The sequence below is a fragment of the Giraffa tippelskirchi genome, chromosome 6 (assembly GCF_054371585.1).
Source record: "Giraffa tippelskirchi isolate mGirTip1 chromosome 6, T2T-mGirTip1v1.2.pri, whole genome shotgun sequence".
Classification (NCBI taxonomy): Eukaryota; Metazoa; Chordata; class Mammalia; order Artiodactyla; family Giraffidae; genus Giraffa; species Giraffa tippelskirchi.
The window spans coordinates 152343741-152371405 of record NC_137280.1 but is presented as its reverse complement, the minus strand read 5'-3'; the positions used below and the strand labels follow the sequence as shown (position 1 = coordinate 152371405).

At 41.9% G+C, this 27665-nt stretch overlaps 1 protein-coding gene across 10 annotated transcripts in view; it reads right to left on the bottom strand.

Moving 5' to 3' along the window:
* The window catches only part of RASGRF2 (Ras protein specific guanine nucleotide releasing factor 2), a 240322-nt gene that overhangs the window by 48365 nt on the left and 164292 nt on the right, over window positions 1-27665 (bottom strand). The window lies entirely within an intron of this gene.

Below are 27665 nucleotides of genomic sequence, written 5' to 3'. Positions count from 1 at the left end.
TCGATCCCTGAGTCAGGAAAATCCCTCGGAGGAGGGCATGGCAACCCACTCCAGTATTCTTGCCTGGAGAATCCCACGGACAGAGGAGCCTGGCGGGTTTCAGTCTATAGGGTTGCACAGAGCTGGACACGACTGAAGCGACTTAGCACACAAGCATGTAAGAACATGAACTCCACAGCCAGACTGTCTGGGTTCAAATCCCTGTCCTCCTACGATGTAAGTTACAGCTCCTCTCTGGTGATCAGCTTCCTCATGTCCTGAATGGAATAAGTGTATCAACCGCAGAGACTTTTTGGAGATAAAGTTAGTTAAGCATTTTGAGTGGCACTTGGGAAAATAGTGAGAGCACAATAAATGTTAGCTATTATTACAACTCTGTCTTGGGGCAGAGTCTTCATCTCTGTGCCAGCCTATGTTTCTGTCTTGGCCACCTCTTCACTATTAAGAAACTATTTTAGTATTTCTACTGATTCTCTATTTTAAAAGATTTTGCGTTCCAATCATAACTAAGTGACTTGTTTCCTTTTAAAATGAATTCAAGGGGACTTCCCTGGTGGTGCAGTGGTTAAGAATCTGCATTTCCACTGCAGCGGGGATGAGTTTGATTCCTGGTCAGGGAACCGGGATCCAACATGCCATGTGGTATGGCCAAATAAATAAATAAATAACTGCCATTATTTAAAAAAAAAGAATTCAAATCTCACATAACTTCACTGGGAAACCTAAAAGTTGTCTACATTGACTGATTTCATTTCTTCTCCTACTCGCTCTACATCCTACTCCTCGCTTCTTATCCCATCTTACCACCAAAACAGTCCCCACTAAACTCACCAATAACCTCCACATTTCCATAACCGATTCAATGGACATGAACTTGGGCAAGCTCCAGGAGATGGTGAGAGACAGGGAGGCCTGGCATGCTGCAGTCCATGGAGTCAAAAAGAGTCAGACACAGCTTGGCGACTGAACAACAACCTGTCATCTCTTCATAGGGAATCTCATCTAATGATCACCTATAAACTTACTCACATAATTACATCCCCAGTTTTCTTCCCTGGTCTCTGGACCCTTGCATCCAACTGCCTCTTGATAGTTTCCTCTTAGATGTTTCAAAAATCTCAAACTCAACACATGCAAAAGGAAACTCCCTGGCCTTTCCATCAGACCTTATTCTCTTCTGGTGTTCCCCATCTCAGTAAAGGACCACCACTAGCCATCCAGTTATGTAAGCCTGGAACTTTGGAATAGTTCTTGGCCCATCTTTTGCTTCTCCTTGATAATTTTACCTGTTAAATAAATCTCAAATTTGTCCATGTCTTTGTATTTACCAAGCCAAAACTGGCATTGAGCAATTCTTATTTAGTCTACTGACAATAGCCTCCTAACTAGCCTTACTGTCACTTCTGCCTCCTCAAATTTTGTTCTCTTTTCTGAAGTCAGAAAGATCTTCCAAAGGGCAAATTAGAGCCATTCCCCTGTTTAAAGCCCTTAATGACTCTTGGGATAAACACAAAACTCGTTAACACAGCCTTCAACATCTTCCATGGTTCGGCTCTTAGCTCCCTTTCAGCCTTTGCTGAGACCGTATTCTTTTTACAGTTGCCTCTTCCAATTAACCACCCTTCTTTCAGTCCCTCATCCTCACCCCAGGGTCTTTGTACAAACTGCTCCGTATCTGGCACAATTATCACTTCGCTTTTCACTCAGTGAAAGCCACTCTTACTTCACGCCCCCAAATAAGCCCTTAAGGGCCTGAGCTGGATAAATCCCTCACTGCACATCTCACAACAACATGCACATTTATTTCCGGACACTGGCTACATTTGCAATTTTACACATTTTATCCATGTGATTATCTGATCAGTATTTGTGTCCTCCATGAAGACAGGGATCAGGTATGTTTTTGCTGAGCGTGAGCACATACGTGGCATGTAGCAGAAGCTAGACACAATATATGTTTGTTGAATAAATGAATGCAAGCTTGTATAGTAGGGAATCAGTAATTATTGAATGTACTATAAAGGTAAGGGTGATTGAATGAAAGACTGAATGAACAGTCCTCAGAGCCTACAAATGAGTTAGACCAAAAAGTGCATGCACTTCTAAAAGGCAGAGGTGCCTTCTCCATACTCCCCTTTGAATGGGACAGGTGTCTTCCACCCACTAGAAGACACTGTCAGAGGATGCTGATGTGCTCTTGGCAAAATAGATATATAAAATTAAAAAAAAAACTTTTTGCTATTAAAATCTTGGAAATTCTGGGGAAAATATAATATCTTTTTAAATGCATAGCTGAGTTTTCAAGAAGATAAGGAATTTTCCCGAGTCAAACACAGAGAGACTTGAAAACAAGAACTAAGTCTCTGAACTACTGCTCTGAGAGAAGAGTAGGTTACCAGCCTTGGTAACAGGAGATGTGGATTGTAAATCCACGTGACTCAACAGAAGAAGCCCCAGGGCCTTCAGGAAGTGTGGGTGACAGAATTAGAACTGAGACTCCCACATAAAGCTGAAATTCTCATCAGACCACCCCCTCTGCCCGAGAGAGAGAATTAGGAAAAGAAATTCTCCAGCCTGCACAAGGAGGTAGTTAAGAAACTTGACTATCTTAGCCTGGATCTCAGTGGGGGTGAATTCCGAGAATAGATAACCACAGGCCCACTTCATGTAGGTTTGAAGCCCAGAATGCACCATTATCTGCTGGCCATGGCCAGTGATAACTCTGGTGCCCTGACAAAAGCACACACAAAACCTCTCCAGAGAGACATGAGCTTACCCTCAGCCTGTACTGGATGGCCAGCAAGAAAGACCCTTAAGAAAACCTCACAATCCCAAAGCACAAAATATACAAGTCATCCACCATAAACAAGGGTCCACAGACACAGGGATCAGGAACTCCCCACCTCATCCCATCCCTCCACCACTACCAAAAATTTCAAATATCCTAAATTAGGATGCTTATACAGACTAAAGATACAAAAGTGTGAACTAAAAACATGTTAAAAGAATTTAAAATACTTTAAGTTTTATAAGATCCACATAAAATGTCTTCAAATTAACTGAATTATTCTTTCAATTTTTGCTGAAAAAATAGACAAATTGAAATTTAAAACATGGATATGCTAGTCACTCAGTTGTGTCCGACTTTTTGCCACTCTATGGACTATAACCCTCCTCTGTCCATGGAATTCTTCAGGAAAGAATACAGGAGTGGGTAGCCATTCCCTTCTCCAGGGGATACTCCCGACCCAGGGATCAAAACTGGGTCTCCTGCATTGCAGGTGGATTATTTACCATCTGAACCACAAGGGAAGCCCAAAACATGCATAGATAATATAAATGAATACAGGTTAGACCCAGTTGAATAAAGAAAGGAGTAACTGTGAAGAGATCTGAAGATTTGCAACCCCATGGATAGTGGCCCACCAGGTTCCTCTGCCCATGGAATTTTCTAGGCAAAGAACATTGGAGTGGGTTGCCATTTCCTCCTTCAGGGAGTCTTCCCGACCCAGGGATCAAACCTGAACCTCCTGTGTCTCCTGCATCGCAGGCCGATTCTCTACCTGCTGAACCATCAGGAAAGCCCTAACCAGCTGCATTACAACGAGCTAAAGAGGTAGAAAACAGGAAAGGGGGGAGATAAGTGTTCTGATCAGGAGCATGAACCCACGTGTGAAATTACATCAAGATCACACGTATCAGCTTAACACACAAGAGTCCAGTTAAGGCAATTTCGGTTCATGAGTAAGCTGCAGCTCCACTAATAAAAATTGACCTTCAGGATTTACTACAGCTATGCCCCTCAGATAGATGGTTCATGTATCTGGTTTAGGGAATTTCTAAGTTGGTGATTTAAACAGAATAATTGATAGAGTACTTCTAAGGTCAAAGATGTCCATCTGTTGATCAAGCAATAAAGATGCCCATTTTTCACAGACTTTAAAACTCTGTGATCAGAGCAACCATTTTCTGCAACTCACCAGACTTCCTCCTTATTGTGAGCCACCATACAAGCTGGGGGCTGCTTGAGCAATATTTATTTCTGAATTGAAACATGAACCACACAGCTAATTGGTGGCGATGCCCATGTAGAAGCCAATCCATCCGATAGTCATGGATCCACCCCTGAGGAGTTCTTAAGCCACTTTTTGTAAAAGCAAACAGCAACTCTTTGCGGAGTTCTAAACATCTTTCCCTTGTCAAGTGTGACAGCCCAACCAAACTCTACAGATACCAGGAGGTTTTATTTTACTAACATCACACGTGTGAAATACTGCCACCACGAGATTCCTATCTTTCCAATTCATGCGTGGTTTTTTTTCAGTTGTAGGCACTGGTCAGATGGGCTAATTTGGGCAACAGAAGTCTTCTAGAAAAGTGGTAAGAAGCAAATCACCATGTGTGTGAAGTTAAGAATGAGATTCAACTTTTTGGCCCTTCCCCCAGACACCTCGTGAGTCATTCTCTCCCTTATAGCAGGTGGTACATGTGACATCTCTCTCATTAAACTATACACTCCCTGGTGAAGGGATTTTATCTCAGGCATCTTTGGAGGCCCTTCAGTTTTGCACACAGGCACTCAGCAGTTATTTTTCTTAACAAAAATTGCATCCTTCCCAATGAAAACTATCGGAAAGTGTCCGCAGATCCTATGTATCTGAATCAAGGGCATTTTCCCACCATATTACTATGATGACTATAGATATGAAATCTATCACAAGCAGGGAGACAGTAAAAGTGGTGAGGAGGGATGCAAGGAGATTTTAAAATACAGGAAAGCAGGAAAGCTTTCATTTTTTTCTTCAAATGATGTTATAGTCAGTTAACTTCTCTGCCTACTTTGTAAGAGGCAAGTAAAATAACGGTAAGATGGAAGTAAGATGACATGTAGGTGGATTATGGGCTTGTTCAGTTAAAGCTACCCTGAGGTTGCCTGAGGACAAATTGACAAAAAACAAGGAATTCTTGAACATGGTGAGGTATTTTAATCTGAAAAGTAGATCATCAAGAAGTGGACCATAGAGCTGTTGTGAAAGCCAATACAGCATCTTTAGGCCATCCTCTGACGTGGTGTGGAATGTCAGAGTACAATCAGGAAGACCCAAAAAGCACAGAGATAATGTTGATGTCAGTGGTCCTTGGGGATGGGGTGCCTGGGAGCAAAAGTAAATGCTAACTATTGTTTATTTTGACCACACTTCTAGAAACTGTTTCTTACTGTGTTTTTATCCCCAGTACCTGGCATTGTAGGTCTTAATAAACTTAGGTTTATTGAATGAATGCATTGAGATCGCTTTAACGATTACATCGGTGGGGGAATTGAGAAAAATGCCACAACAGTGATGAATAATTTCTCATGTCATACAAATGAGACTCAATCTCTCCAATAACATCAATGTTATCCATGTGCTTTACTTTATCCAGTAAATATCTTTCTTTAAAAATTGTATGTAATATAAAATCATATAATTGGTTTGTACATTTCTATGTACTTGGATTACAACTGTATTTCTACTCTTTGGTTATTGGCATACAAAGATCATCCGTACTTGCGGCTGCCTTGGGCCAGGCACTGTGCTAGCAGCTTTATAAGTGGTCTATACTTTAGCCCGGAGAAGGCAATGGCACCCCACTCCAGTACTCTTGCCTGGAAAATCCCATGGACAGAGGAGCCTGGTAGGCTGCAGTCCATGGGGTCGCTAGGAGTCGGACACGACTGAGCGACTTCACTTTCACTTTTCACTTTCATGCATTGGAGAAGGAAATGGCAACCCACTCCAGTATTCTTGCCTGGAGAATCGCAGGGACGGGGGAGCCTGGTGAGCTACCGTCTATGGGGTCGCACAGAGTCGGACACGACTGAAGCGACTTAGCAGTAGCAGCAGCAGTATACTTTAGCCCTTGTAATAACAACAATTGCCATTTATTGCATGCCCACTAAGTACCAAGTGTTGGACCATAAGTAATGTGGTCAACAACAGTAGCAACTGAGTAGAGTGAATGTCTTGCCTGGAAAATCCCATGGACGGAGGAGCCTGGGGGGCTGCAGCCCATGGGGTCGCTACGAGTCGGACATGACTGAAGCGACTTAGCAGCAGCAGAGTAAATGTTGCTTTCCCCACTTATGGACAAAGAAACAGGAATTCAGAGAGGTTAAGAAACTTGGCAAAGGTCACAGGGTTAATAAGTTGCAGGGGCTTCCCTCGTGGTCCAGTGGCTAAGAATTCACCTTATAATGGAGAGGGTGTCAGTTTGATCCCTGGTCTGGGAAGACCCCACAAGTTGTGGAGACAATAAGCCCGTAGGCCACAACTACTAAGCCTGGCCTCTGGAGCCTGTGAGCTGCAACTACTGAAGGCTGCATATCCTGGAGCCTATGTTCTGCAACAAGAGAAACCACTGCAGGAGAGGCACGCACATTGAAACTAGAGAGAGCCTGTGCGCAGGAACGAAGACCCAGAGCAGCCAAAAATAAATAAATAAATAAACAATAAAATAAGTGGCCAATCCAGGACTTGAGCCCAGGTCTGTCCATTTCCAAAGCCAGAGAGCTTTTAATTACACCTCATAGCCTGCATCCAAAGTTCAGACTTTAAATTTTACTTACAAGTTGGTAAATACTATTAAAGCTCCAAGATAAGAAGCTATTTGAATGTTTTGGAAAAGTAAGTGCTTTCCTTTTAATTCTTTCTAAATTTTGAAGAGCTATAAGAACATAGCACCATTATAGAGTTTTATATGATAATGGATTTCAAACAAAAACTTTTATCTAACCAGAATTTAAATTTTCTCAAAATGTATACTTTCATCAAATTCATTGCATTTCTTATGTGACGATCACATAGACCAGGGCTTTTAAAACTTCCAGACATGATCTGTTAGTGGGGAGTGAGACCAATTTAGTGGGTTGTTACCAGCATTAAACAATGAAATAGATGAAAGCTGAGCAGACTGTATATAGTGAGAGTACGCATTCTTCAGAAAAAATTTTATGCCAATTGTGTGTGTGTGCATGTGAGGGTCAAAATGTAAACTGTATTTCTTAAGAGCGGGTTGCAATAAAAGTCTGAAAGTGACTAATATGGACAATCTGATTATCAGTATTATGTTTAAACTACCTGCATTAATTTCCCAGAAATTCTAGAAAACTAAGTCTGTTCTTTACTCTGAAACAAGTCTGAAGGAACAAGCAGAGGATACTCCTCTTCCATTTCTGGTCTGGTCTCAAGCTGACTCCAACCAGTTCTCACTCCTTCAGGAACATAATTCTCTCCCACGGTTGTTCCACATATTCCAACCTGACACCTTTAGTTCCATCATTTCCCCAAATCCCTCATTCCTTGAAAGAAATCCTTCTTACATTTCCATATTAATTACACATTCTTCTCTCGTAAAAAAAATCCAAAAATCAAATTTTTTTTTTTCCTCTCATGCTCCTCCCCATCCCAACTTTCTTTTGAGTTAATGGAACAGCCACGGTTTCTGCTTCTCAGGTGGGAAACCTCACTCCTCTCTGTATATCCTTGGTTTTTCCCATTCAGTCAACAAACACTGTTAACTTTTTGGTAGCATCTGTCAGACTGATGCCTTTCTTCTCTAGTCTCCTGCTATAACCCTGAGTCTAGGCACCTCACACATGGGTTGTAGCTTCTTGTCTCCTACATGTTCCTGTTTCCCCATTCTCTCTGCCTTCTATTCTTCCTCATCCATAATTCAGTTATTCCATCAATATCTATGTTCCAGGTCCTGCATAGAAATATATATATTCCTGTCCTGAATATCTATGTTCGCAGGTCCATTGTCCTATGAACAATATCTATGTTCACCTGGTGAACAAGAGATGTGGCCCCTGCTCTCGTGAGCTGGCTCTTTAAATGGGGAGAAGATAGCCTTCAAACAAATAAAACACCAACAGTAACTGCAAATATCCCTCTAATTTGTTACTGCTCCAGCACCAAGTACTTCTAATGTCTCCCTATTGCCCACTGAACCAAGTCTAGAATATTTTCCTAGTTATGAAGGGGCTTTATGAGCTAGTAAACTAAAAAAAAACCTCAAAAAACAAGCTAATGCAGACAAGCAGATTTGCACATATACTGTGCCGAACATCGTGATAACAAGATTCACTCAGTCTATAAACTGACATATTCATTTTTGAGAGATGAGATAATCTAGAACAATAGCTACAATTACTGAAACTGAACCTTAGTTGATATATGGTAGGATGTTTGGTGTTGTAGTAATATACTGGTACATTCAATTACTCCCATTTTAATGGTCTCTTCCCTGGCAATCTTTTGTTTGCAAAGGAACAGAACACCCAATTCAAATTGAAACAGGAGGGAAGGGGGCAGGGCACAACCTCTAGAAGACTGGCATAGCCCAAGGACATGACAAAGACTGGTTAGAACCAACTGGGTCCAAGATGGCAAAAGATCTCACTTCTACTAGACCTTGAGCCTCATTAGACGCTCAATGCAATATTGTAATATATTAGCACGCTAAAGAACACACCTACCAGTTCTGAGGCTAACCATCAAAAAGTGGGCGATGACCTAATTCCTGGAAATTTTTGCCCCTTCCCCCCAAATAATTGGAATAACCCTCCCACTCATTAACCTATGAAATTACCCAGCCCATAGAAAGTAACCACACCATATTTCAGGGCCACTCTTGCCTTTTGAGGAGGCCCACACTCTGTCTGTAGAGTGTGTTTCTCTCTAAATAAATCTACTTCTTTCCTATCATTTCACCTCTGAATTCTTTTACAACAAAGCAAGAACCTTAAATTAACCAGCAACAAAACTGGCTTAGAGTAACAACAGAATTACTATTTTATACATCTGGGGAGAGTTCTAGATTCAGATTCTATTTGATTCAGAGGTACATGTTAGCCTGGTCCATGTCTATTTCTCTTTAGGGCTTTTATTCTGCTCTCATTTCTAGGTAGCAAAAATGGGAAAGGCCTTGCTAATCATATCATCGTATTACCTCATATTGCAGCATCCAGAGGATGACAAGGCATTCTTTTTGGTAGCTTCCACTAAAGATAAAGAAATTGTAACCTAGAAATCCTCTAAAATATCTTTGCATTTCGTTGACTGCATCATATGCCTTCCTCAAATTGATCCCTATGGCAATAGTGGGGAGGTGTCAGAGATGGCAGGGAGATGCATGTGTGTATGAGTGTGTGCATGAGAGTGTGTGTGTGTGTCTGGAGGAGGCAGCTCCCACTCAAAGCACATAGTCAGAAATGTGAAGGGGCCGTTTCTCAAAGGTGTTATAGGGCAAGACACTGATGAGGCAATGAACAAATTCTGCATAGTGAGATTTTTTTTAAAAAATGGTCTTTAAGTATGTCCTTATCTTTCAAGTTGTTAAGTTCTTCTCTTTACTCCGTTTAACCTGAGATTTTTTTCTAAGGGCGATTAACTGTAATAAACACATCCTTGAATAATAGAATGAGGAAAAGAAGTTCAGCAGGTCTATCACCATTTGTGATGAAAAATACATGAAGAATGGCAAAATCAATATCTTCCCTTTGCTTTCACCTTTCAAGAAAATCAGTAAGATTTTCTTGACCAAGATTGACCAAGACTGTCAGGTAAATTGTTCCCATGGATTTTTTAAAAAAATATGTGCTGTTTAGATTCTTGAAGAAATGATTATATACTAAATTTAAAACAAAACTCATTGAGAACCATTGGGTGTTACTTCTTTTAATTCTCACAATTGTATAAAACAGATTCTTTGTCTTTACAGATGAGGAAACTGAGGCTCAGGGAAGACCAATAGTTACCTAAGGTCACAGATGGTAAGAGGAAAGCCAGGATTTATGGGGACGCCATTGGATTCTAAAACCCAGCCTCTTCCCACTGAGACACGAGACGTGCTGGCTGCCCGTGTTTATTGCTGTGTAAGCTCCAGGCCTCCCATTGTGGTTGCCATCAGTTTTTGTGCTGACGTGGAGATACAGCAAGGACACATAGCCAGTACAGAGGGAGATGGTAACTTCTGCCAAGGCAGAATGGGGTCCTTTGAGGTGTAGGTAAGAGGTAAAGCCAGAGAGTAAGCAAATTTAACTGAGTTGTCAAGAAAAGTGCTGAGGCAAGAAGAAAAGAGATAGGCTAGAAACTGAGCGGCGATAAAGATTTGTGGGAGACAATAACGTGAACCACTCTGAAAATCAAAATATGGCAATCTGTTAAAGGAAACCAAGAAATCTAACACTCATGGTCAGAGTTTCTTGATAGCAAAACCAGTATTACCCAGGCCTTGGAAAATACAGTAAGTGCTCTAGAAATGGTTAACATAAGGAACACCAAAATATAAAAGGAACAAACTTTTAAATTTCCCGATTATTTCCTTTTCTGCCCAATTTCATAACCAACTATCTGAAAAACAAGGATGATTCTTCAGTATGTTAGTCGGAATTCTCTGATGGCTATCTGTTACCCCTTCCGGATAACAGGCGGCTCACCAGCATGATGTGGAACAACATTCCTGTCCTTGCATTAGGCAACATCTCCCCACAAACCCCAACAATAGTAATTTTCCAGATCCTTCTACATTTCTTTCTACAGAAGCCTATACACACATTTAGAAAAGCTTTTCCAGAGGGGCAGGGGGTGAGGCAAGGAGTGATAGCTCCTGATTCTGGGAGGTGTATCAAGTGTGTATACAGTGGTGAAGGAGCAGGCACCTGTGTGTGCCAGGTGAGGGGACAGCCACAGAATGAGCTGAGCTGTTCTGAAGAAGCCACTGCAGAGAACTTTCAGACCTGGCTGGGGAGGGGGGATAAAAACGGGCCCTTTTCTTCCCCTCAAATGTTAACATAAGACTGTACACAAAAAGTTTCAGTGTATGAAAATGATAGATTCTGCCAGTAGAAAATGAGACATACCTTGGGAGAGAGGGTGGGAGCCACAGAATACAAAGATAGCCCATTTTATCAGACACAAAATACTGACTGAGAGTCTTTGTGCCAATCTCTTTCAGACGAACTGGGGTACAGTGGTGGACAACAGGAAGCTAATTAGCTGTTTACAGGAATTTATGTTCTAGCGAGGGAGACAGAAATAATGAGTAATAAATCATGTCAGTGATATTATCCACAAACAAATGAATAAGGTAAATTCAGATATTGAAAAGAAGAGCTATGTGGGAAGTAAATAAGGTAGTGTGTGTGTGTGTATGTGTGTGTGTGTGTGTGTGTGTGAGACAGAGAGAGACAAAAAAAAAGAGACAGAGGAAGAGAGAGAGACACACAAGAAGAAAAAGGACATTTGTTAGGCTGGGTTGGGAAGGCCTCTGTAAGGAGGGGACTAGGACAGGTGAGCTGGGACATGAACAATGAAAAGGAAACAGTCATATGAAGACCTAGGGGAAGAGCATTTCAAGAAGAACAGTGAATGAAAAGGCCATGAGACAGCTCAACCTGATGGAGGGCCAGAAAGCAGCCCAGTGTGGCCGGGGCCTGGTGAATTTGGGATCCAGAGAAAGGAGATGAAGTTGGAGAGCAGGCAAGACCACTGAGCATCTCCCAAGTCAAGTGAAAGAGCTGGATTGTCCTCTCGGGTACCGGGAAGCCACCAGAGGGTCCTGGGCAAGGGCATCGTGACCTTGTCGACATTCTGAACAGGTCACTCTGGCTCCATTAGGTAGTATGCACAGGAGTGGGCAAAAGTGGACTGGGAGAGACCAGGAATGAGGTAGTAAACCAGGGGACACAGGCTTGGACAAAGGCTGTGGTGGGAATGGTAAGAACTGTTGGAGACGGAGGAGCTAAGACTTGCAGACGGACTGGATGTGGAGGTCTGCACTGATCTGAACAGTGCTCCCCCAAATGCACGTTCACTCAGAGTCTATCAGTGTTACCTTATCTGAAACAGGGTCTTTGCAGGTGTAATCAAGGTAAGATGTCAAACTGGACTAGGGAGAGTCTTAAATCCAATGACTGATATGGTTATAAGAAGGAAATTTGGACACAGACACACCCAGAAGGAAGAAGGCCCCATGACAACAGAGGCAGAGAAGAGAGTTCTGCTGCTACAAGCCAGGGAACACCAGGGACTGCCAGCAATGAGCAGAGGCTGGAAGAGGCAAGGTGGACTCCTTCTCTAATGGCCTCGGAGAGCATGGCCGGGCCGCCACCTTGATTTCAGATTTCTAGCCTTATTGTACTCCTTTCCCAATGTGGAACAAGTCCATTATTCCAAGTCCAGTTCTAATAGTTGCTTCTTGATCTGCATACAGTTTCTCAGGAGGCAGGTAAGTAACTGGTCTGGTATTCCCATCTCTTTAAGAAGAGCATGGACAGAAGAGAGTAAAATTCAGATTTCAGATTTGTTTCATGAAAGAACCTATTTCTGCTGTTTTTAGTCAACCATTTGAAGTCATCTATTACAGCAGCACTAAGAAGCCAATGTGAGGTCTAAAGGAAAGGGAGGAATCAGGAAGAGTCCCACGGTTTGGGGGCTGAGCATCTGGGTTAGATGATGATGTCATTTTCTGAAGCTGGGTTTTAGGGAGAAAAATCAAGAGTTTGGTTTCAAACTGAAAGGTGCCTCTTTTAGACATCTAAGTGTCTATATCGAGAAGGCTCTTAGACATAACAGCCTGAAACTCAAGTAGAATGTCTCAGACTGGAAATGTAAATTGGAGAGTCTCAAGCATTTACCAAGTCCTTAGAATCATAAGGCTACATGAGTAGAGAGCGTGGACAGGGCAAAAGGCCAGGAGAGCCTTGTGATCCCAAGACCGGTAGAGATTTTGTAGAAGAGGAGACAGCAAAGGAGATCAAAAAGGGAAGGAGAGCAAGGTGAAAGGAAAATCCGGCACATGTGGCGTCACGGAGACAAAGAGGACAAGTGTTCCAACAGGAAGGATGCCATCGGCTCCGCCATACGCTGCTGAGAGGTAGACTAAGATGAGGGCTTTGGCTTCAGCAAGGTGTAGGTCCTAGGTGACAAGATAAGAGTCATTTCAGAGTGAAAGTCCAAGAGAATAGGTGGAGGGGAAATGGAGGTGATGGAGGGGAGACATCAGGCAGGCTTGCTCTTGCGAGATGTTCTGCATTGAAAACAAGCTGCGAAATGGAACAGGAGCCGGTAAAACTGATGCTATAAGGACACACTGGCATGCCAAGGGGGATGGCCGGCTAAAGGAGAACTGAGGATGACAGAGGCAAAGGAAATAACTACATGAGAACAGTTCTTGAGTATGTGAAAGGGGAGGGGTGGACCCCACAGCAGGGCAAGGGTGATTCTTCCAGACCCACGGGGAGAGGGCAGAGGACGGGTCCAGGGGCAGTGGGCTGGTGAGGTTAGTGGAGGGGACAGGTCATCCTTTCTGTTTTCACTGTGAAGGAGGAGAGAAGCTCACCAGTGAAGCTGGAAAGGGAGGTGGAGATCTGAAGAGAGGAGAGGATGAGAAATCCCGGTGTATGAGACAGTGACTTTACCAGGATGACCCGGCAGCACAGAGCACCCATGTGAGATCTGAAAACAGAGGGTGAGTCCCGGCAGCTCAGCTCTGCCAGCCTCTCCAGAGAGCGGCTCCACTCTGTGAATACCAAGTCCATCTGATCCTGTCCATGTTTAGTAAAGGTCTTGGTAGCTCCAGGCTCTGTGCCTTTGATCACACCAGCAGAACACGCCAAGCAGGCTTCTGCTTTTCCTCACGTGCCCTGGAGGCAGCCGCAGAAGGGGGTGGAGGGTCAGAATGCAGGCTTTCAAGCCTGCAGGGGCTCTGTGCCCTTTCGTTTAAAATTCTGTGCCTGCTTTGAAACTTACAGGAAGCGCAGGGAGGAGAAAATCACCACCATCCTGCTGTGCACTGAAGTGTGCAGTGTGAAGACCTCTCCCAGGATTTCAGACAGATTCTGAGCAGCTTGCCACACAGTTCTACTCCAGTGGATTAGTTTAACAGCACTGACGGATGGATGATTCAGCCCTGGTCCCCTATGCCAACGACTTCAGATCCATCACCTAGTTGCTGAGGGCAATGTCAAACAACTCACAATGCTGATAACGGTGCAGTGTGGCATTGTTAAGGGTACTGAGACACACGCTGCGGGGATGGTCTGGTTCCTTCACCCTCAGCGCACCTCGCTACCTGTGACTTGAAGACTGCAGTTGCAGTCTGAGACACCTTAGCTCCCCTCTTCAAAATCTCCCTACCACTCCATCCCCACTCTCTTCCTTTACCCTTGAGAAAGCAGCAAATGTGATACAATGACTAGCAGATTGGAGATGTTTTAACGGAATTATCTTACTGAGTGGCTTTGGAAAAGTCCCTTCATCTCTCAGGGTTTCAGTTTTTCTTTGGTATCACACAGAGCATTACTTTGCCAACAAAGGTCTGTCTAGTCAAAGCTGTGGTTTTTCCAATGGTCATGTATGGATGTGAGAGTTGGACTATAAAGAAAGCTGAGCACGAAGAACTGATGCTTTTCAACGTGGTGTTGGAGAAGACTCTTGAGAATCCCTTGGACTGCAAGGAGATCCAACCAGTATATCCTAAAGAAAATCAGTCCTGAATATTCATTGGAAGGACTGATACTGAAGCTGAAACTCCAATACTTTGGCCACCTGATGAGAAGAATTGATTCATTGGAAAAGACCCTGATGCTGGGAAATATTGAAGGCAGGAGGAGAAGTGGACAATAGAGGATGAGATGGTTGGATGGCGTCACCAACTCGATGGAAATGAGTTTGAGCAGGCTCCGGGAGTTGGTGATGGACAGGGAAGCTGGCGTGCTGCAGTCCATGGGGTCGCAAAGAGTTGGACATGACTGAGCGACTGAACTGAACTGACTGAGAGCTTATCTAGATGCTCCTAAGGTCCCTTTCTCAGGATCTCCCTGGACAAAGCTCAGAGGGTCTCCCACCATGTGTCTGTCACCCCCTCTTCCTTGGCAGCATCAATTACCTGCCTCCTCCCCTCCCCACCCCTTTTCTCTAGCACCTCAATCTCTGCAGATCCTCCCCTCCGCTTACAAAGGTCTCTCCTCAACGCTGCCACCCCTTCACATGTGACAGTGTACACTGCCTTTCTTGCTTATTCCTAGAATTGTAAGCAGGCACGGGCTTCCAGCAGGAGAAATAAAGTGCCATTTGCCCCAGTAATCCACCTTTGGTAAATCTGGGCAACACCAATTCCATACATCTGACTGCATCTGTTATTTTACATAAGGCCCCCTTATGACCACAACCCCATCTCTTTTCTTTGAGGTTCTGTGACACTGAGCTGCACCAGGTGGCCCCATGTGGCACAGACAGAACCAGGTCAGACTGTAGGAAAGGGTGATGGGGCTCCTAAGAGTCAAGTCACTGGAAGAAAGGAGAAATCTGAACTGATACCCAGAGTAAGTCCTGGAGCTTAGGAAAAGTGTAAACCATGTGGTCTGGGCAAATCAGCAGAGATCTGCAGCAGCCCCAGGGGTGGCCGTAAAGAGAGTAGGGTTCACGGGAGCATCTCTGTGGACTGGTCAAAGCTCCCACAATAGCAGCAGAGGCACTGAAGAAGCCCAGCAAGTGGGGTCTTAGGCAGTTGGAACTTGACATTTGACCTAGAGAAGCACCAAGAGGCAAGTGAAGACAGGGAAATACAGCACCTGCAATTCTTAGAAATATTCCCAAGGAAGTCTGTGAAAGATGGACACTCCAATATTAATCCATACTGGATGCGGGGTGGAGGAGGCAGTTCTTAAACTGATTTAACTCAAGTTATTCCCTGGTGGGTCAGCTGGTAAAGAATCCACCTGCAATGCAGGAGACCTGGCTTCCATCCCTGGGTTGGGAAAACACCCTGGAGAAGGGAACGGCTACCCTCTCCAGGATTCTGGCCTGGAGAATTCCATGGACGCAAAGAGTCAGACACAACTGAGTGACTTTCACTTCATAAGAAGAAATCAGGCCTCACTTTGAGGTTCCATGCTGGAAGCCTGGGGCATTGGATTAGGTTTACATCTCCCTTCATTCGGTAATGTAATTTCGCTCAGACAGTAAAGAATTAGCCTATAATGTGATTCGATTCCTAGATCAGGAAGATCTCCTGAAGAAGGGAATGGCAACCCACTCTAGTATTCATGCCTGTAGAATCCCATGGACAATTCCAATATTTTTAAACGCACATTATCACTGTGGATAAATATACCAACACAGACTGCTTCCATTTGTTCGAAGACGTTGGTATTTCCTGAGTCTGGAGGTTCCTGAACCTCCCTGCCTCGGAATTTACCACACTTCTCCTCCCCATCCCATGCTCCCCAGGGTCTGTAACCACAAGACTTGAGGTGCCATTAAGTACTTTCAGTTCAGCAACTGAGGACTCAGAAGAGAGGCTTGTCCACAGCTGTGAAACCTTCAACCCCAGGACACGCCCTTCACTTGCAGGCGGGGTTGAACCCCGCCCCGTCCTTGGGGCCTGCTCCACCCTGGCTGAGGATTCTTGTTTCAGAAGAGTGTTTCAGACAAAATCGATTTGTATAATACACTTTCAGCGGAAGACGGCTGCTCAACGCTCAGTGTCGAAAACTTTCAAACAGATCTCGAACAATTCTTAAAATGTGTTTGAAAGCTTCAGAATTTCTCGTTGCCCTACCCAGACACCTTCACCTCATCTATGAAGGACTTTAACTCACATACAGGAATTTCACAGGGAACTACTTCCCTCCAGAATCCATACTTTGCTGATCAGGTCAATGACTAACTGGTATGCAACTGCCAGAAGGTATTAGAAGCTCCCCAAGAATTTCATTCCCTAAATCTGTGTCACTGTCACTATTCATCAGGCTAGAGAAAATCTTCTTAAAACCACAAATTCTGAAAGTATGTTCTTTTTAACTTCCCAAGAAATGATTCAACAGTCTAAAAATGATTCAACAGTCTAGCAGATACTTGTGCAAAAATATTTTCTACTGAATCAGATCAAAGTATTTGATTAATATAAATACAAATTAACAAACCATATTGATTCCTAAACTTTATGAAGGTAGGACCTATTTTTTTTTTTCCATTAAACTTGTCCAAACTGTAAGGGTAGAGACCTTAATTCACACAGTGAATGAGTGGTACAGAGTTGTTTTGGTTAGAAAAATAATTTTCCAAAAGTAAACTAACTTCTTGGATTTGAGGTTCTATTGAAAGACTGTAAAGGTTGCTAAAGCTGTGAAGTACATGTGCGAGTTGCTGAGAAGTCACCACGTCCTGAAGAAGAAAAGATGGCCCTTGTGCTCATCCCTCAAATTCAAGCCAATGCCTCTTACTCTTCAGAGGTAGGAGGTCTCTGGGTTAGGGAAGGTCTAGGGAAATATGTTACAGTGAAAGCATCATTCTAAGAGTTAGAACATCATGACTATATTATTTTATAGCTAACATTTACTCAGTGCTCACTTATGCCAGGGACTAAACTCATTTAAGCTTTCCAATAATCCTATGTCAGTTACCCCCACTTCATGGAAAATAATAATGATTAAATAATAGTAGTAGTAGTGGTAGTAGCAATAATTTATATAGGGTTCATTACAGGCCAGGCACTGTCCTAACACTTCACACATATCTAACCCGCACACTAACCTCACGAGGCACCAGAGTTGTTGCATGCACACTGTCATCAGCTGCCATTCACATCAACTACAGATGTGATGGCAGCACTCACAAGTTCTCATTTCCAAAACTCAGAGTCCCCCAATGAGCAAACATGTCTGATGCCCTCAGCCAAGCCCAGTTCTCTGATTACACAGCATCTCATGCTGGGACACATGTTGGGTCTGTACTTCCCTGGGTCAGAAAAAAAGGGCTGTTTATTCTCAGCACAGGACTTGATGGGCAGACATATACACATAACTGGGGTCCCACAAGGACACTCTAATTGCATGTTTCTTTCGTAGCTAGACCACATATTGCACAAACATTGCTTGGCTTGAAGACATTTTAAACTAGTGAGTCTGGTGGTCAAGAGAGGTGCATTTAAATTTGTGAGAGCATCTTATGTGCCTATGGACTACTTCATTTTTGCATATTCTGCCAATACGTGTGTTCATATCTGTACTTGAATTACTATGGTTAAAAATAAACATCTTTTGGTAAGTATAAGTGACTACGTGTAAAAGTCTAAGATGGGGAGGTGGTTCCTTCATGTCTTCTGGGGCTGGAATGCTCAAAAGCTAAAAATTGTATTTCCCAGGCTCTCCTGACATTCAGGTTCTGAATGCAAGTTAGCATCTTTTAACAGACTGCCATAATTTCTACGTAAATATTCACTGATCAAAACTGCTTTCCACATGTGAAGGAAGGAAAGTAGGAGGGAGGGAGGGAGAGAAGTCCCAGCAGAAGTAAGGAGACTTCATACAGAAGCTTCTCTCTCCCCTTGGGGACAATTCTGGGTGAATCACATACTCTTTGAGCCAATCTTTAGAAGACAGGCTGCAAGAGTTTTTAAAAACCTGTCTCTGTCTATGTTTGAGGGCAGAACCTGACCATTCCTTTAAATGAAAACCAAACCATTGCAAAGGATCGTTCTACAGATTCAGAGAAAAAGGCTGACTGACAAAAGAAATGAATTTAAATAGATGATAAAACATATACGTGATAAAAAGACATATCTGACTAAAACACAGGCAATGAGCTCACTGGTGCCAAAAATGCACATACTAATTAGAAATCTTCATTATAAGGATTTAAATAAAGCATCTAATCTTTTGCACACAATTCATATACAGAAATCTTTGTAAACAAGATAGAAACAGAGTACAGTAGGGACAAAACAATATTTGTAAATATTTTGTCCAAGAGGTCCTCTCCAGCTCTATAATGTTCAGGAAGCTCAGCAAGTTAGAAAAACCTATGACTGGTAAATAACACATCCTCTCAAGGGCATACTTTTCACCTCTGGCTCCTGAAGAGGCTAAGAGCCAGCTCTTATACTCGATTCCAAGGGTGAGGATTTAATAGCATCTCAATCATACAGTGTGGTCACTCATTAGAGCTTATTCCCCACCATTAGCCCAGAGAGTAGGCTGTTCTTTTTCAAGATCACACTTTGGAAATGCTCTCTGATGAGTGAAATGAAAGCAAATCAGCGGATCATGGCACCGGCCATCACGTGGCCCTCTTTCTCTCAGTCCGACTAACTCTGTCACCAGCAAGATGATTTTCAGTTTCATGAAAGTCTGTCTGTGTATCAGGAATGCCAGCGGTTCTACATTTTACTAGCTTACTCTCTTGGTAAGATGCTGTGGGCAATTATGCAGTGATCCCAAGATGAACTTAAATTGAATCCTTGACCCATCTGAGCCTCAGATCTCATGATGGGAATGCAATGATCACAGAAGACAGCTGGCACAAACAAATACCCTCTTTTTAGCAAATAAAAATCTCCAAAAGGCATGGGCGATTCTTTAAGCTTCAGATGAATTAACCTACCCTAGTCTCAGATATTATTAGAACTTTTAAAGAAGGCAGGAAACAAACACACACAATTAAAAGCCTCTTTCTTACCTACCTCTGAAATCACAGTCCCTGACATTTGGTTTCAGATACTCCAGTACTGATGATGTTATAAAGCTTCCTTCAGAATTCTCAATAGGGTTTTCCTTATAGTAAGATCCCTGGCAGAGAGTTCAAAAAGACCTCACCTAATTCATATCAACTTTTGCTCTAGAGGGAAGAGTTCAAAGTTACAAGGTGCTTATAAAACTCTGCTCTGCTTTTAGCTGAATAATAGAGTCACTAGTAAAATAAATTTTTCACTGCAGATAAAAGGAGGATAAAATGGTTAAGCCAGTAAAGAAAAGAACAAATGAAAGCACACATAATTTTTAACAGGTTTACTGAGATAATTTACAGGCCATGAAATTAATTCCCTTTAAGTGTATAATTCGCTATTAGGTAGTAAATTTATAAAGTTGTGCAACCATGATCACAAGCCAATTATAGAATATTTCCATCGCCTCCAAAATATCCCTGGTGCTGATCTGCAGTCATTCCCTGTTCCCACCCCCATGCCAGGCAAGCATGAATCTGCTTTCTTTCATCACAGATTTACTTTCTGAACATTCACATAAATGGAATCATACTGTGTGTAGTTATTTGCATCTGGCTTCTTCCACTTAGCACAGGAGTCAGCAAAGTACCTGCTGCCTGTTTTTGTAAATAAACCTTTATTAGAACACAGTCATATTTAATCATTTACATATTGCCTGTTGCTGCTTAGTACTATAAAAGCAGAGTTTGGACGATGCCACAGAGACTATATGGTCCACAAGCCCAAAATATTCACTATCTGACCTTTAAAGAAACATTGCTGATCCCAACTTAACATGATATTTTTGAGGTCTATCCATGTTGTGATACTGAATTTTGATATTCAATATCAGAGTAATCCAAGTCTATGCCCAGGCCAATAATGCTGAAGAAGCTGAAGTTGAATGGTTCTATGAAGACCTACAAGATCTTCTAGAACTAACACCCCAAAAAGATGTCCTTTTCATTAGAAGGGACTGGAATGCCAAAGTGGGAAGCCAAGAAATACCTGGAGTAACAGGCAAATTTGGCCTTGGAATACAGAATGAAGCAGGGCAAAGGCTAATCAAGTTTTGCCCAGAGAATGCACTGATCATAGCAAACACCCTCACTGAGCAACACAAGAGAAGACTCTACACATGGACATCACCAGATGGTCAATAACGAAATAATATTGATTATATTCTTTGCAGTCAAAGATGGAGAAGCTCTATATAGTCAGCAAAAACAAGACCGAGAGCTGACTATGGCTCAGATCATGAACTCCTTTTTGCCAAATTGAGATTTAAATTGAAGAAAGTAGGGAAAACCACTAGATCATTCAGGTATGACCTAAATCAAATCCCTTACAACTATAACAGTAGAAGTGACAAATAGATTCAAGGGATTAGATCTGATAGACAGAGTGCTTGAAGAACTATGAATGGAGGTTCGTGACACCGTACAGGAGGCAGTGATCAAGACCATTCCCAAGAAAAAGAAATGCAAAAAGGCAAAATGGTTGTCTGAGGAGGCCTTACAAACAGCTATGAAAAGAAGAGAAGTGAAGAGCAAAGGAGAAAAAGAAAGATATACCCATTTGAATGCAGAGTTCCAAAGAACAGCAAGGAGAGATAAGAAAGCGTTTTTCAGTGACCAATGCAAAGAAATAGAGGAAAACTATAGAATGGAAAAGACTAGAGAGCTCTTCAAGAAAATTAGAGATACCAAGGGGGCTTTTCATGCAAAGATGGGCACAGTAAAGGACAGAAACAGTACGGATCTAACAGAAGCAGAAGATGTTAAGAAGAGATGGCAAGAATACACAGAAGAACTATACAAAAAAGATCTTCAGGACCCAGATAATCACAATGGTGTGATCATTCCTGGAATGCGAAGTCAAGTGGGCCCTAGGAAGCATCACTATGAATAAAGCTAGCAGAGATGATAGAATTCCAGTTGAGGTATTTCAAATCCTCAAAGATGATGCTGTGAAAGTGCTACACTCAATATGCCAGCAAATTTGGAAAACTCAGCAGTGGCTACAGGACTGGAAAAGGTCAGTTTTCATTCCAATCCCAAAGAAAGGCAATGTCAAAGAATCCTCAAACTACCACACAATTGTACTCATCTCACACGCTAGCAAAGTAATGCTCAAAATTGTCCAAGCCAGGCTTCAACAGTACATGAACTGTGAACTTCCAGATGTTCAAGATGGATTTAGAAAAGGCAGAGGAACCAGAGATCAAATTGCCAACATCTGTTGGATCATCAAAAAGGCACGTGAGTTCCAAAAAAACCTCTACTTCTACTTTATTGACTACACCAAAGCCTTTGACTGTGTGGATGACAACAAACTGTGGAAAATTCCTAAAGAGATGGGAATACCACTTGCCTCCTGAGAAATCTGTATGCAGGTCAAGAAGCAGCAGTTAGAACTAGACATGGAACAACAGACTGGTTCCAAATAGGAAAAGGAGTACATCAAGGCTGTATATTGTCACCCTGCTTATTTAACTTATATGCAGAGTACATCATGCAAAATGCTGGGCTGTATGAAGCAGAAACTGTAATCAAGATTGCTGGGAGAAATATCAATAACCTCAGATATGCAGATAACACCACCCTTATGGCAGAAAGTGAAGAAGAACTAAAGAGCCTCTTGATGAAAGTGCAAGAGGAGAGTTAAAAAGTTGGCTTAAAGCTCAACGTTCAGAAAACTAAGATCATGGCATCTGGTCCCATCACTTCATGGGAAATAGATGGGGAAACAGTAGAAACAGTGGTGGACTTTCTTTTTTTAGGCTCCAGAATCACTGCAGATGGTAACTATAGCCATGAAATTAAGACGCTTGCTCTTTGGAAGAAAGTTATGACCAACCTAGAGACCTTATTAAAAAGCAGAGACATTACTTTGCCAACAAAGGTCCGTCTAGTCAAAGCTATAGTATTTCCAGTAGTCATGTATGAATGTGAGAGTTGGACTATAAAGAAAGCTGAGTGTCGAAGAAGTGATGCTTTTGAACTGTGGTGTTGGAGAAGATTCTTGAGTCCCTTGGAGACTCAAGGAGATCCAACCAGTCCATCCTAAAGGAAATCAGTCCTGAATATTCATTGGAAGGACTGATGCTGAAGCTGAAACTCCAATACTTTGGCCACCTAGTGCAAAGAATTGACTAATTGAAAAGACCCTGATGCTGGGAAAGATTGAGGCAGGAGGAGAGGGGGACAACAGAGGATGAGATGGTTGGATGGCATCACCAACTCAATGGACATGAGTTTGAATAAACTCCGGGAGTTGGTGATGGACAGGGAGGCCTGGCGTGCTGCAGTCCATGGGGTCGCAAAGAGTTGGACACGACTGAGTGAACTGACTGACTGAGCTACTGAACTGAACTGATCCATGTTGTAACAGGCTTTCCAGGTGGCACCAGCGGAAAAGAACCTGTCGGCTGAAGTAAGAGATGCAGGTTTGATCCCTGGTTTGGGAAGATCCCCTGCAGGAGGACATGGCAATCCACTCCAGGATTCTTTCCTGGAGAATCCCATGGACAGAGGAACCTGGCATGCTACAGTCCATAGGGTTGCAAAGAGTCAGACATGACTGAAGTGACTTAACATGCATGCATACATGTTATAACATGTATCAATCATTCTTTTTTCTTGTGGAATAATATTCTATTGTATGAATATATCACATTTGTTTATCCATTCACTTGTTGATGGACATTTGGTCTGTTTCTAATTTGGGGCTATTATGAATAATGCTGCTATAAACATTCCTGTGCAAGTCTTTGTGTGAATATATGGCTTCATTTCTCTTGTGTAGATGCCTAGTGCATGCATGCATAAATGCTCAGTCATTCAGTTGTGTCCAACTCTTTGCAACACTATTTACTGTATCCCTCCAGACTCCTCTGTCCATGGGATTATCTAAGCAAGAACACTGGAGTGAGTTGCCATTTTCTCCTCCAGGATCTCCAACCCAAATTGCTGGATCATAAGATAAACTTAAAACGTTAAACATTTTAAGAAACTGGCAAACTGTTTTCCAAAGTAGCTGTTTTATTTTACTTTCCCATCAGCAATATTTCTCCACATTCTCACTGCTGCTTATCTTTTTTTTTGTCAATTTTATTACAGCTATTCTGATGGGTATTAAGTAGTATCTCATTGTGATTTTAATTTGTATTTTCCCTAATGACTAATGAGCATCTTTTCATGTGCTTTTTAGCCATTTCTTGATTTTCTCTGGTTAGCTATCTATTCAAATCTTCCACTCACTTTTACTTAAGAAGTTTGTCTTCTTCTTGAGTTCTTTATATATTCTGGATAGAGGTCCTTTATCAAATATATGATTTGCAAATATTTCTTCCCATTTCTCTACAAGTTGTCTTTTTTGGTTTCTTGATGGTGTCCTCTGAAGTGCAAAGCTTTCAATTTTTATGAAGTCTAATTTATTAATTTTTGCACTTATCAATCTTGTATTTGATGCTGTATCTAAAAATTCTTTGCCCAACCCAAAGCACTAAGACTTTTCCCTGTATTTCTTACTAAAGTTCATACTTTTAGCCCTTACAGTTAGGATTAAGTTAATCTTTTTGTTTGTAGGCAGCCATTGCTCCAACACCATTTGGTGAAAAAGACTATCCTTTCTCCCATTGAATTGCTTTGGTACTTTTATTTAAAAAAAAAAAAAAAATCATTGGACCATAAATTCGAGGACTTATTCTAGACTCCTACTTCCATTTCACTGAAGAATATGACTGTTCTTACACCATGACCCTAGTTCCTTGCAAACTGTAGTTTTCTTAGTGTTGAAATCAGGAAATAGAAGCTTTCCAATTGAGTTCTTATTTTTCAAAACTGTCTTTGCTATTCTGAGTCCTTTGCATTTCCATATAAATTTTAGCACCCTATAAAAACAAAATAAAATGAAAGCAAAAATAAATATACATTTAAAGCTATGAATTTAGGATCAGCTTGTCAATTTCTGGAAACAAATCTGTTGGTTTTGATAGGAATTGTGCTTAATATATTGTAGATCAGTTTTGGGAATACAACCTTCTAGTCAGTGAGCTTCGTACCTCTCTCCATCAATTTCTCTCAGTATTGTTCTGGACATTATAGTCCACAAGTCTTTCACTTCTTTTATTAAATTTATTCCTAAGTATTTAATTCCTTTTGATGCTTTGTGAATAGAATTGTTTTCTTCATTTCATTAAGTTCATTGTCAGTATGTAACATACATTGACTTTTACATATTGACCTTATATTCTGCAACTTTGCTGAACTTGCTTATCAGTTCTGATAGATTTTCTCTGAGAATTCCTTATAGTTTTCTACATATAAGATCATGTCATCTGTGAATAATGACAATTTTACCTCTTTCCTTTCTTCCAATCAGGATGCCTTTACATTATCTTTCCCCCTGCCCCTCAGGAAAAATACTCCAATGCAGAGCTGAATAGAAGTGGCCAGACATCCTTCAAATTGTTCTTCATATTAGCAGGAAAGCATTTCAGTCTTTCACCATTAAGTAAGATGTGAGCTATACATTTTCCATAGATGACTTTTATCAGACTAAGGAATTGCCTTTTTTGGTTGGATCATATGAAATGTTTTCTGTTTCTGTAAAGATAATCAAATGATTTTTACCCTTTATTACATTTATATGATGTATTACATAATTGATTTTCTGATAAGCCAATTTCCCATTCCTGAGATAAAATGTATTTGTGCATGATGTTTAATACTTTTCATAAGCTGTTGGATTTGGTTTGCTAGTATTTTACAGAGAATTTTTGCATTTTACATTCATAAAGGCTATTTCTCTACAGTTTTCTTTTTATGTCTTTGTCTGGTTTTGGTATCATGGTAATACTGGTAATAACTTCATAAAATGAGTTGAAAAGTGTTTTCTCCTCCATTTCTTAGAAGATTCTGTGATGCACTGACATTATTTATTCTTTAAATGTTTGCTAGAAATTACCTCAGAATCCATCTATCTAGGTCTGGGATTTTCTTTTGAGGAATATTTTAAATCAATAATTCAATTTTTTCATCTGTAGTAGATAAAGCCACCCTATTTCCGAATCTGACAACTCTGTAGTGGGAAGGGAATCATATACCACCAAAAAGCCTACCTACCTATAGTTGAACAGAAAAAGAATAACTTAATATGGATATCCTTTCCTCTTTTTTTAGGTATGATAAGCCATTTCATACATTGCCAAAAAGAGCACTGAGAATTTTAGTGACAGCTTCAAATTATTGGTGACTTCCCTGGTGGCTCAGAGGGTAAAGTGTTTGCCTACAATGCGGGAGACCTGGGTTGGATCCCTGGGTTGGGAAGATCCCCTGGAGAAGGAAATGGCAACCCACTCCAGCATTCTTGCCTAGAAAATCCCACGGACGAAGGAGCCTAGTAAGCTACAGTCCATGGGGTCACAAAGAGTTGGACATGACTAAGTGACTTCACTTTCACTTTTCACTTTCAAATTGTTAGCAATAATTGTCCAAAGGTACTGAGTTTAGTACCTATAATCTTTATTTGAATTTGAACAAAATGCCTCTTCATTTCATAGATTTAGTACTGCTTCTCAAGATCCTTCTCACTACAAACAAAGCCAGTGTACCCAATATTTTCAACATAAACGAATCTAGTGTTACAGTCACTACGCATGAAAATTAACAGGACTAAAAGCTATCATAAATTGAACTGAACCACAATGGGAACTATTCTGGAGCATGTGCATGATCACAGTACCAGCATGGCCGAGTCCAACCCTGGATATGATCCCAGAAGTACCTATGAAAATCACCCATGGGAATGTCAGTTTCAGCAGCTGGACCTGTGATTGACATGGCTGGGGCAGTGTCAGGGGAAGTCTCAAGGAGCCCTTACCTAAGAAAATACCAGAAATGACCACAGTAGGTGAAATAAAGCTATTCAGTCATATTGGAGATATTCCTCTTGATCCCAGACTTCCTGTCTTTCTGCTCTCAGAATTCTATCTGGCAGAATCATCTCTTTCTGGCACAGGACAACCAAGCAGAAGGAAGGTGCCAGTAAGCTTGAAGCACCAGGAAATGCGGCTTCATTCATTTGCCATCCTGCAACCCACATCTCAAATTTGTCTTCATGGAGCCCCTTTCTTTCTGATTATCACTGTGTTGGGGAAAAAAAACGTTACTTCTCGAAGTTCCAGTAAATTAGACACAATTATTCTTTTTTTAATGGTGAGGAAACTGGTGCCCCAAGGAGCTAGTAATTGACATAACCCGGAGCTTGAGGCTAACATAACAGGCAATCTGTGCAACAGCCCCTTGAGACCCTGAAAAGTACAGCCAGTGCACAGAAGCAAACACCATGTCAGATGACCTCTCTTTTAATGATGGCAACACTGCTCAAGATTTGTTTGCTGGGATGTGTGACATTTTCAGGATAGAAGGTTGCAAATGTAATTTCCATTATTAAGATACCAGTTCCCTATGGACCGAAACTCAGTTTCCCTTGGACTTTATCCAGAATGGAGCCCGGACAACATCTTCAGACTCGCTGTGCAGCCAGGGATTAGCCTCAAGCCCAGTGGTCCCCAACTTTTTTGGCACCAGGGACCGGTTTCGTGGAAGACAATTTTTCCATGGATGAGGAGGTGGGGTGTGTGGTTCAGGCAGCAATGTGAGCAATGGGGAGCGATGCGGGGTGGCAGATAGTGCTTCACTCACTCGCCCACTGCTCATCTCCAGATATGTGGCCCCATTCCTATCTGGTCGGCAGCCCAGGGGCTGGGGACACCTGCTCAAGTCCTTTCCTAAAAGACAGGAGGCATAAATAAATAAGCTCAGGGGACACCCTTTTAGGGTTGCCAGGGGCCAGACAAGCTCATCAGGGAAGTGTGTTATTCCCTTCTCTTTGGTTCTCCCCACTTAGATTTCTTGCTGACACCCAACACTTAGCTAATTGTGAACTGAGATCATTATATTGTTAACTCCGTTTTTCAGGCCTTGGACTTGCAACTTAACTGTTTGCCTGGCTTCTCTCTTTTTCACTGGGTACTACGTATCAAAAATGTCTACACCAATATTTCTCAGACTCCTCCCCCTTCTGGAATCATCCAGTGCAAATCCTAAGCACCATCTACTATTACTACTATA